The sequence below is a fragment of the Apodemus sylvaticus genome, chromosome 9 (assembly GCF_947179515.1).
Source record: "Apodemus sylvaticus chromosome 9, mApoSyl1.1, whole genome shotgun sequence".
NCBI lineage: Eukaryota > Metazoa > Chordata > Mammalia > Rodentia > Muridae > Apodemus > Apodemus sylvaticus.
The window spans coordinates 14,820,868-14,830,970 of NC_067480.1; the positions used below are offsets into that span (position 1 = coordinate 14,820,868).

At 38.3% G+C, this 10,103-nt stretch overlaps 1 pseudogene; it reads right to left on the reverse strand.

The window, feature by feature from the left end:
* Nucleotides 1-333: 333 nt before the first annotated feature.
* On the reverse strand, nucleotides 334-814 carry LOC127692650 (peptidyl-prolyl cis-trans isomerase A-like; annotated as a pseudogene).
* Nucleotides 815-10,103: the final 9,289 nt, after the last annotated feature.

Consider the following 10,103-nt stretch of genomic DNA (forward strand, 5'->3'; position numbering starts at 1 on the left):
AATGGGGAATACTTCCTGCTGTGAGGATCTGAGTCATTCTAACACCAGAAGCCACAGGGACTATGAGTTAAATTTGAGGTTAGGTACGAAACTGTGGCTATTAGTATACTACCATGTTTCCATTTTTTTAATTATTATTTAGTTTTTATTCATAATCAGAAACTTAACTTGGTAATCCAGCTAGACTTGAAGGGGGATGAGGAAAATATGGAACCCAAAGAACTTCAGTGAGAGCAGAGATTAGAGAGTATTGTGAGCAGATGGGGTGGGGGCATTCTTCTGAGCTACAGAAGGAATGATTTGATGGGTAAAATGCCTGCAAGTCAAAAGAAATTAAAGCTGTCCACAGTTGGAAATGGTGATCTTCTTGCTGGGCTTGCCATTCCTGGACCCAAAACACTCCACAGCTTCCACAGTGCACATACCTTCTCTCACCTTCCTAAAGACCACATGCTTGCCACTCGGCCATTCAGTCTTGGCAGTGCAGATAAAAAACTGGGAACCATTTGTGTTTGCTCCAGTGTTTGCCAGGACCTGTACGCTTCAGGATGAAGTTCTCATCCTCAAATTTTTCTCCATAGATGGACCTGCCACCAGTGTCATTATGGTGTGTGAAGTCACCACCCTGGAACATGAATCCTGGAATAATTCTGTGAAAGGAGGAACCCTTACAGCCAAATCCTTTCTCTTCAGTACTCAGAGCACAAGAGTTTTCTGCTGTCTTTGGAACTTTGTCTGCAAACAGCTCAAAGGAGACACAGCCCAACGACTTATCATCGGCTATGATATCGAGGAACCCAGTAGGGTTGACCATGGCTGCAGCAAGCAGAGCAAAGCCACAGTGTCCTCTGCAAATCCCATGTTTCAATTTATGTAGAGCTAAATTTATCTTATCTTTTAGTTGTTCTTGTTTATATTAAGCATCATGTGTCTTTTCTCTTAAAAAATTACATTAATTCTCTTTTCCTTAATACAGTTTCTTCAAATGGAGTGATCTTAATACTATAAAGAACTACTTTAATCCATGTAATTCTGATAAGTAGAGGAGACAGGCAGGAAGCATTTGCTTTACTGAGTAATGAATCATTAAGTGAACTAAAAGCAAAGAAAAATATCTTGGGCTCAAAGACAGGCTAGTCACAACTGAAACCTCAGCACGATGAAAATTCTTTGTTTAGATCTGTACCCCATTTTTAATAGGGTTATTTGGTTCCCTGGGGTCTAACTTCTTGAGTTCTTTGTATATATTTGATATTAGCCCTCTATCAGATGTAGGGTTGGTGAAGATCTTTTCCCAATTTGTTGGTTGCCATTTTGTCCTTTTTACAGTGTCCTTTGTCTTAAAGAAACTTTGTACTTTTATGAGGTCCTATTTGTCTATTCTTGATCTTAGAGCATAAGCTATTGATGTTCTGTTCAGGAACATTTCCCCTATGCCCATGTTCTCAATGGTTTTCCCCAGTTTCTTTTCTATTAGTTTCAGTGTGTCTGGTTTTACATGGAGGTCCTCGATCCACTTGGAGTTGAGTTTAGTACAAGGACATAAGAACGGATCAATTCACATTCTTCTGCATGCTGACCTCCAGTTGAACCAGCACCATTTGTTGAAAAGGCTATCTTTTTTCCACTGGATGTTTTCTGCTCCTTTGTTGAAGATCAAGTGACCATAGGGGTGTGAGTTCATTTCTGGGTCTTCAAATCTATTTCATTTGTCCACTTGCCTGTCACTGTGCCAATGCCATGCAGTTTTTAACACTATTGCTCTGTAGTATTGCTTGAGGTCTGGGAAACTGATTCCCCCAGAAGTTCTTTTACTATTGAGAATAGTGTTAGCTATCCTGGGTTTTTTGTTATTCCAGATGAATTTGAGAATTGCTTTTTCTAACTCTGTGAATAACTGAGTTGGGACTTTGATGGGGATTGCATTGAATCTGTAGACTGCTTTTGGCAAGATGGCCATTTTAACTATATTAATCCTGCCGATCCATGAGCATGGAAGATTTTTCCATTTTCTGAGGTCTTCTTCGATTCCCTTCTTCAGAGACCTAAAGTTCTTGTCATATAGATCTTTCACTTGTTTGGTTAGAGTCACAGCAAGATACTTTATATTGTTTGTGGCTATTGTGAAGGGTGTCATTTCCCTAACTTCTTTCTCAGCCTGCTTATCCTTTGCCTGAAGAAATTCGGATGGCCAAGACGCACCTTAAGAACCTCACACCAGTCAGAATGTCTAAGGTTAAAAACTCAGGAGACAGCAGGTGTTGGTGAGGATGTGGAGAAAGAGGAACACTCTTCCACTCCTGGTGGGATTGTAAGAAGGTACAATCACTCTGGAAATCAGTCTGGCGGTTCCTCAGAAAACTGAATGTGACACTACTGGAGGACCCTGCTATACCACTCCTGGGCATATACCCAGAGGATTCACTGGCATGCAATAAGGACACATGCTCCACTATGTTCTTAGCAGCCCTATAATAGCCAGAAGCTGGAAAGAACCCAGATGTCCCTCAATGGAGGAATGGATATAGAAAATGTAGTATATTTACACAATGGAATACTACTCAGCAATCAAAAACAATGAATTCATGAAATTTGTAGGCAAATGGTTGGAATTGGAAAATATCATCCTAAGTGAGGTAACCCAATCACAAAAGAATATACATGGAATGCAATCACTGATGAGTGGATATTAACTAGCCCAGAAGCTCTGAATACCCAAGAAACAAGCAGCATATCAAATGACTCCTGTGAAGAAGTAAGGAGAGGGCCCTGATCCTGGAAAGGACTGATCCAGCATTGTAGGGGAGTACCAGGACAGAGAAAAAGGAGGGAGGTGATTAGAGTATGGGTATAGAGAAGGCTTATGGGACATATGGTGGGGGACTGGGAAAGGGGAAAGCGTTTGGAAAGTAAACAAAGAATTTAGAAAATAAAAATAAATAAAAATATAAAAATAAAATAAAATAAAATGTAATTTAAAAAATAGTAATAATAAAAAGAAAATTAAACATATTTGTTCTGTTGAATGTAAGAAAAGAGTAGAAAGTAAGGAGACTTTAAAGACACTTGCTGTCATGACTATATATTTATTTCTAGACAAAGATTTGAGGCACAGAAATATGTTAGCCATAACGGCTGTTTATGAAAAAAATATTAGTATTATGGACAGATGAAGAAATGTTCAATTGTCTCCAATACCCTCCTTACACTAAAAAATAATAAATAACAAAAGCAAAATAAAAAGAAATGCTCAACATCATTAGTCATTAGGGAAATGCAAATCAAAACAACCCTGGGATTTCACCTCACACCAGTCAGAATGGCTAAGGTTAAAAACTCAGGAGACAGCAGGTGTTGGTGGGGATGTGGAGAAAGAGGAACACTCCTCCACTACTGGTGGGGCTGTAAGATGGTACAACCACTTTGGAAATCAGTCTGGTGGTTCCTCAGAAAACTGGACATGACACTTCCGGAGGGCCCTGCTATACCTCTCCTGGACAAATACCCAAAGGATTCCCCGGCATGCAATAAAGACACATGCACCATTATATTCATAGCAGCCCTATTTGTAGTAGACAGAAGCTGGAAAGAACCCAGATGTCCCTCAATGGAGGAATGGATACAGAAAATGTGGTATATTTACACAATAGAATATTACTCAGCAATCAAAAACAATGAATTCATGAAATTTGTAGGCAAATGGTTGGAACTGGAAAATATCATCCTAAGTGAGGTAACCCAATCACAAAAGAATACACAAGGAATGCAATCTCTGATAAGTGGATATTAATTAGCCCAGAAGCTCTGAATGCCCAAGGCACAATTAGCATAACAAATGACTCCCATGAAGAAGTAAGGAGAGAGTCCTGATCCTGGAAAGGATTGATCTAGCATTATAGGGAAGTACCAGGACAGAGAAAAAGGAGAGAGGTGATTGGAGAATGGGTGAAGAGAAGAAGGTTTATGGGACATATGGGCAGGAGGGAACTGGGAAAGGGGAAATCATTTGGAATGTAAACAAAGAATATAGAAAATAAAAATATATAATAATAAAAAAGAAAGCTCAGCACGAGCCTGGGTGTCCCACTTTGCTATGAGGCTGGGCTGTGTGTGCCTGACATTTTCAGAAACTGTTATTCACACAGGAACCCATCCCCAGTCTCCTAATTTTACTTTCTTTTTAGAGGAGAGAAATAATCAGTTTTATTCACAAATATCCCACATGCAGAGCCTATTTTAGTACATAATGCTAAGAGAGAAAAATCTTACAATTCTTTGAGGAAGAATATAGCCCTATAAAGCCATCAGCATTGTGACAGACATTTCAACATTTCCAATTCCTAGAACAATGTCCTGGAGACAACCAGAAGGTGACAAGTATTGGTGGAAAAACTCAGAGATTTGCAGGTGCATTTGTCTCTGTGGCATAACTGTGTATGGCAGACGCACACAGGGCCTCCAGTGCAAATGAATGACGTTAAGTTTTGTCAATAAAGCCTGGATTTAGGAGAATCCAGAGCAGTGCCCCTGGGTTCAGAAAATGGTGGTCAAACACAGTTTCCAACTTTGGCACTCTATGGTCTTCCTTTGACAGAGCATACAGACAGATGTGGGGTTTCCATTCAGGTAATCCATGACATTACAGAAATGAAGACTGCACAAGAACATCCAATAACAGAAAGAGTGTATTTTAGCATGCAGAAAAATGGACTGTCATCTAGTATGGTTTTTAAGAAAATATGTAATTAGGTTTCCTCTTATTGTGTCCCAGTATTGTAAAATGGAAGTTCCCAAATTTCAAAAATATATCTTATGGCAGACATCCTAGAGTCTCTGATTTGTGTCATTTCATATTTTTTCTGAATATAAGACCACTTATAGAGAAATACACCTTGGCTAGTATGTCATACAGAGGTCTCAGTGCCTTTAATACTGCTATTAATATCTCAGAAAATCCAGAGCGTCCTATATACTCTCTGTCATTGTTTGCACCTGATGTCAACTTAGTCAGAATGATTTGTGTAAAACATATAATTTAGTAGGCTCCTCAAGAAGTAATGCAGAATGTATAAACCCAGCCTGCCTAATTTCCAGTGAAATACAAGAGAGAAATGCATATTAATGCAAAGTGACTATAAATCAAAAACGATTTCATTTTCTAAGGTAGTGTAAAAGCCAACCCTGTTAGAAACCATAATTCTGCTGTCATAATCTCTTAGATATACTGCTGACCTTCCTGGGAAGTTCCTGCCACATAGAAGTGAATGGATCAAGAGGAATAACACTAAATGACAAAGCACTATTGTGAGCTAGGTATTTGAAAGTAATTAAGCTCACGTGAGCAAGTCTATAACCACAAGTCACACTTTCCTAGTACAAATTCCTCTTGCTGTATACGTGCACACATTGACATAAAACGTGCTCACTCTGCATCATACACAAAGAAATTCATTGTGCATCCCATGTCTGTGTTTACATACTTTTTTCCAATCAATATCTAACCTGATGCTCCCGTGTTTTCAGGGAAAAGTTGAAAGAGTTTTTTGTGTTGTAATTCATAATGCCACATTGTCTGATTGACTTAAGAATGTATATTTTCCCTTGGTGTTTTACATTTATTATTAATAAATGGTAGTAGCTAACATGATTGCTTGGCTGCCTACTTCTCCGAAATGAATTATTCTATTAAAGTTGTGACTTTCAATGTTAAGCCTGAGGTAAGAAATGGGCTTGAATCTGAAATTGTTTTCACAGTGCCTTCATTACAAGGAAACAGATCAATTCCCTTTGGAAAGAGGGTTGGAGAACAAGCTGCTTTTGAAACTTGTGGGAATTTTCAAAGCAAAAGTAAATGAATAGTGCTTGCGAGACTGCATTGCAGTTGATTACTACATTTTCAATAACAAGTTGATGTTTCTATAGACGGTACTTATTTTATTATTACAAAATATATAAGAAGTATTTCATCAGTACCATTTATATAATTTGGTACTTTGAAAGTTTTGCGGTAAGATCTTCTTTTAGGCTTTGAATATTTATTGTATTGTTTTACGGATGAGTGTTTAGCCTGTATACACATATGTATACTCTATATATACCTATGCCTGAGAAGGTCAAAAAAGAGAATCATATCCCCTAGGACTGGAGTTACAGACAGTTAATAAATGCTTAGGTGGGTATTGTGATTGAATCAATGTCTTCTGATTCAACACAAGTTGAGCAACAAGTGTCCTTAGCCTCTGAGCCAGTCCTCTAGCCTATGAATTTTGGTTAGGCTAGAATATCAGAAGGAAGATGAGGGTAGAGTGCTTAGATTTCCCTGACTTTCAAATAATTATCTCAATATCATCATAAGAAAAGGTGGAGTCATATTCCACTCTCAGGGGGCTATCTCAGGTACTATGCTCTCATATCAGTGGCTGTGCTCTCACACAGCTAAGAAGAAAGACATTCATTTCAATGTTGATTCTGTGGTGTGCGTGGCTGTGGCTGGGTGTGGGAGGAGTGTGTGTATGTACCACAGCATGTATGTGGAGGTCAGGAGGATGTTGGGAATACCCAGGGGAGCTCTTCTAAGATAAGACAGGGGTAGGGGGTAGGACTATGGTGGGGGTCAGGAGGAGGTAGGGACAGCAATCAGGATTTAAAGTGAATAAATAATTAGTGGAAAAAGAAAAGAAAAAAGAATTTTGGGAGGTTATAGAGTACTTCCCTATTATTTAGGAAGGTCTTTTCAATGTCCAGAGCCAAAAAGAAAAATAAAAGGCACAGGTAGGATAAAATATTTAAAAATAAGTAAAATAAAAAACCATGGAAGCGGTGGCTGTTATGAAAGAAGCAAAGAAACAAACAGAAAACACTAAACATAAAGAACAAAGAAAGAATATTACGAGCTGCAAGGGGAAAAGGCCAATTAACATATAAAGGCAGATCTAGTAATATTATACCCAGTTTCTCAGTGGAGATAATACAAACCAAAAGTGACTAGATGGGTGTATTGCAACTGTAAGAAACCATAGATGCCAAACCAAATTACTATACTCAGGAAAAATTTTAATCATAATTGTAAAAAAATAAGATGACTAAATCAAATTTAAACATTATTCACAAATTCAGCTCTATAAATGATACAAGAAGGAAAACTCCAACAAAAGGAGGTAACTGCATCTGAGAAAACACAGGCAATAAATAACCTCACACCAGCAAAACCAAAAGGAGACACACACACACACACACACACACACACACACACGCACACGCACACACACTACTACTACTATTACTACTACTACGACGACGACGACTACGACTACTACTACCACACCACCACCACCATCAACAAAAACAAAATAACAGGAATTAGGAAGAAGCTGAAGGGATTTGCAACCCTACAGGAATAACAACAATATCAACCAACCAGAACTCCCAGGGTCTAAACAACAAACCAAGGAGTATGCATGGAGGGACTCATGGCTCTAGCTATACATGTAGCAGAGTATGGCCTTGTTGAGCATCAATGAGAGAAGAGGCTCTTGTTCCCTTGAAGGCTCAATGCCCCAATGTAGGGGAATGCCAGGGCAGGAGGGAAGAAGGGGGTGGATGGGGGAATATCCTCATCAAAGCAGGGGGAGGGTGTCTGGGATAGGGGGTTTCTCGGTTGGAAATCAGGAAAGAGGATAACATTTGAAATGTAAATAAAATATGCAATAAAACTCATTTGTTATCAATATCTCTAAATATCAATGGACTCTTTTGCCCCAATTAAAAGATATAGGCTAAAATAATGCATCAAAACTTCTGTTAGGTACAAGAAATACATTTCAACATCAACAATAAATACTACCTCAGAGTAAAGAATTGGGAAAAGATTTTCCAAGCAAATGGACCCAAGAAAGAAGATGGAGTAGCCATAATAAATACCTTAAAAGATAGATTTCAAGCCAAAATTAATCAACATAAATGGGAAAGAACATTTCATGCTCATCAAAGGAAAAATCCACCAAGATGACATCTCAATTCTTAACATCTATGCCCCAAGTATAAAGACATCCACATTGCTAAATATTAAGACATCCACCATGAATTAAAGTTTACTTTTAAACAAACAAAAATATACCTATTTTTGAAATTAGACAATACATAATCACAGAAGTAGAATTGGTTTTTTTGTTAAAGATACTTCTTTAGTGTTAGTAGACAGAAGACACGTATAGTCCCATATCTGCTTCCACATTCAGTGTGTAATGAAATAACTTCAGAGTGAGAATGTTGTACTGTATACTTGTGAGAAAATGATGGAATGAGGCTAAGTAACAGCTTAGCATTTCATACAAGCAATATCAGACTCACTAAACCTATGAAAAGTTATTGGAAAATGCTCACAATCCTTTCCCATGATGTGCAGAAGTCTCACCAAAGACAACTAACACAGCTGCTTAATAGAGCTGAGAAATGGAAAGAGGTAAAATGTTCACCACTTAGAATGTCACTTTCAGTGTGGTTTACTTTCGTTCTGAAATTTTTATTGAGTGAAATCACTCTACATTGATTGGAAGTATTCAGTACCTAAATTGGAGATAAATTTGCCCTCTGGTGTTCCTGAAGATGATTTGTGAAAAATATCTCTATCAACTCAAACAATTTTATTTTCTTCTCATGTGCCTCCTCAGAATTCTCAAATAGTCTATAGTTCAATTTCTGATCAGCCTCTGAATACATATCATATCTACAACATCTTTTATCTGCTTTCTTCACCAGGACCCTAAACCTCATAGCATTTGGACCTTGAATTTGAGAGCTCTAAACTATTAGTGTCTTCATTATCTTACCCTGTTTATGTTATTCCTCTAGTTTATATCTTTTTCATCAACATAATACATGCATTCTCAAATATGGCATGGGAATGGTCCTTCCTAATTTCTTTCTAAATAAAATATTAAAATTAGTGCTGGCAAGATGGCTCAATTGATAAAGATCCTTTCCTCCTTGTCAGATGACCTGAGGAACTTAGTTTCAACCTTAGATCATACATGGTTAAAACCAAAGAACCACTCTGCAAATTGTACTCTGAGTACCACACAGGCTATTTAGCATGCTCGTGTGTGTGTGTGTGTGTGTGTGTGTGTGTGTGTGTGTGTGTCACACACACATACACACACATGAGATAAATATATGTGATTTTAAAATAAACAAGTGGTTTCTGAATAACTATTATGCACAAAAAAGAACTCTCATACAAAGTGTGATCTTCTACATTAACTCAAATCAAGTGAATGGGTGGGTGACAGTAAAGCCCTCAAGGGGAATTCATTGCTTTCTATTCCACTCTATAGCTTAATTGCTTATACTGCAAAATTCTGAGATATTGAAGTAAGAATGTTTGGTTTTTGTCTTGCTTTTGTTTTTGACAAATTTGGGCTTCTTTGCTTGTTGCTTGCCTGCCTGCCTGCCTGTCTGCTTGCTTGCTTGCCTGCTTGCTTGCTTGCCTGCTTGCTTGCTTTACATCTGAAACAGACAGTTACTAAACATCTAGAAGATTCTATATTCACAGGTCTTGTTTGAGAACTGTTAATCACCACAAACACTGTAACTTGCTGCCTTTCCTTAGACAGAGGGTCAACCTAAGACCCAAAGAAGTTAGACTGTGAAAGTGCAAAGCCGATCAGATTATCTGCCAACAAAATTGTGCTTGTGAGGAGAGAGAGAGCAGGAGATGGAGAGGGAGAAGGAGATGGAGCAGGAAGGAGAGAGAAACAGAGAGAGAGAGAGAGAGAGAGAGAGAGAGAGAGAGAGAGAGAGATCTTTCTGTATTCACTCAGCTTTCCAATGAGGTTTCCAGAGTCTGAAAATTCTTATTTTGAGTGACCTAGCAAGTGGGATATTTCCCCTCTTTTCCATCCATTTGTCAACCTTCTTGTGACATTTTGGTAAAGAATGCAGCTGCTTCTTGCCCTTGTCTGAAGTGTCTATCTAAAAGCAGCTGCATTCTTCACCAAATGAACCAAATGATAGAGGCTTGCCACCATAGATGGAGACTATGAGAGGCTTTCAGTGAAGCCTAGTTGCAGTGGAAGACCCCAGCATATTGGAAATGTCAATGCCAT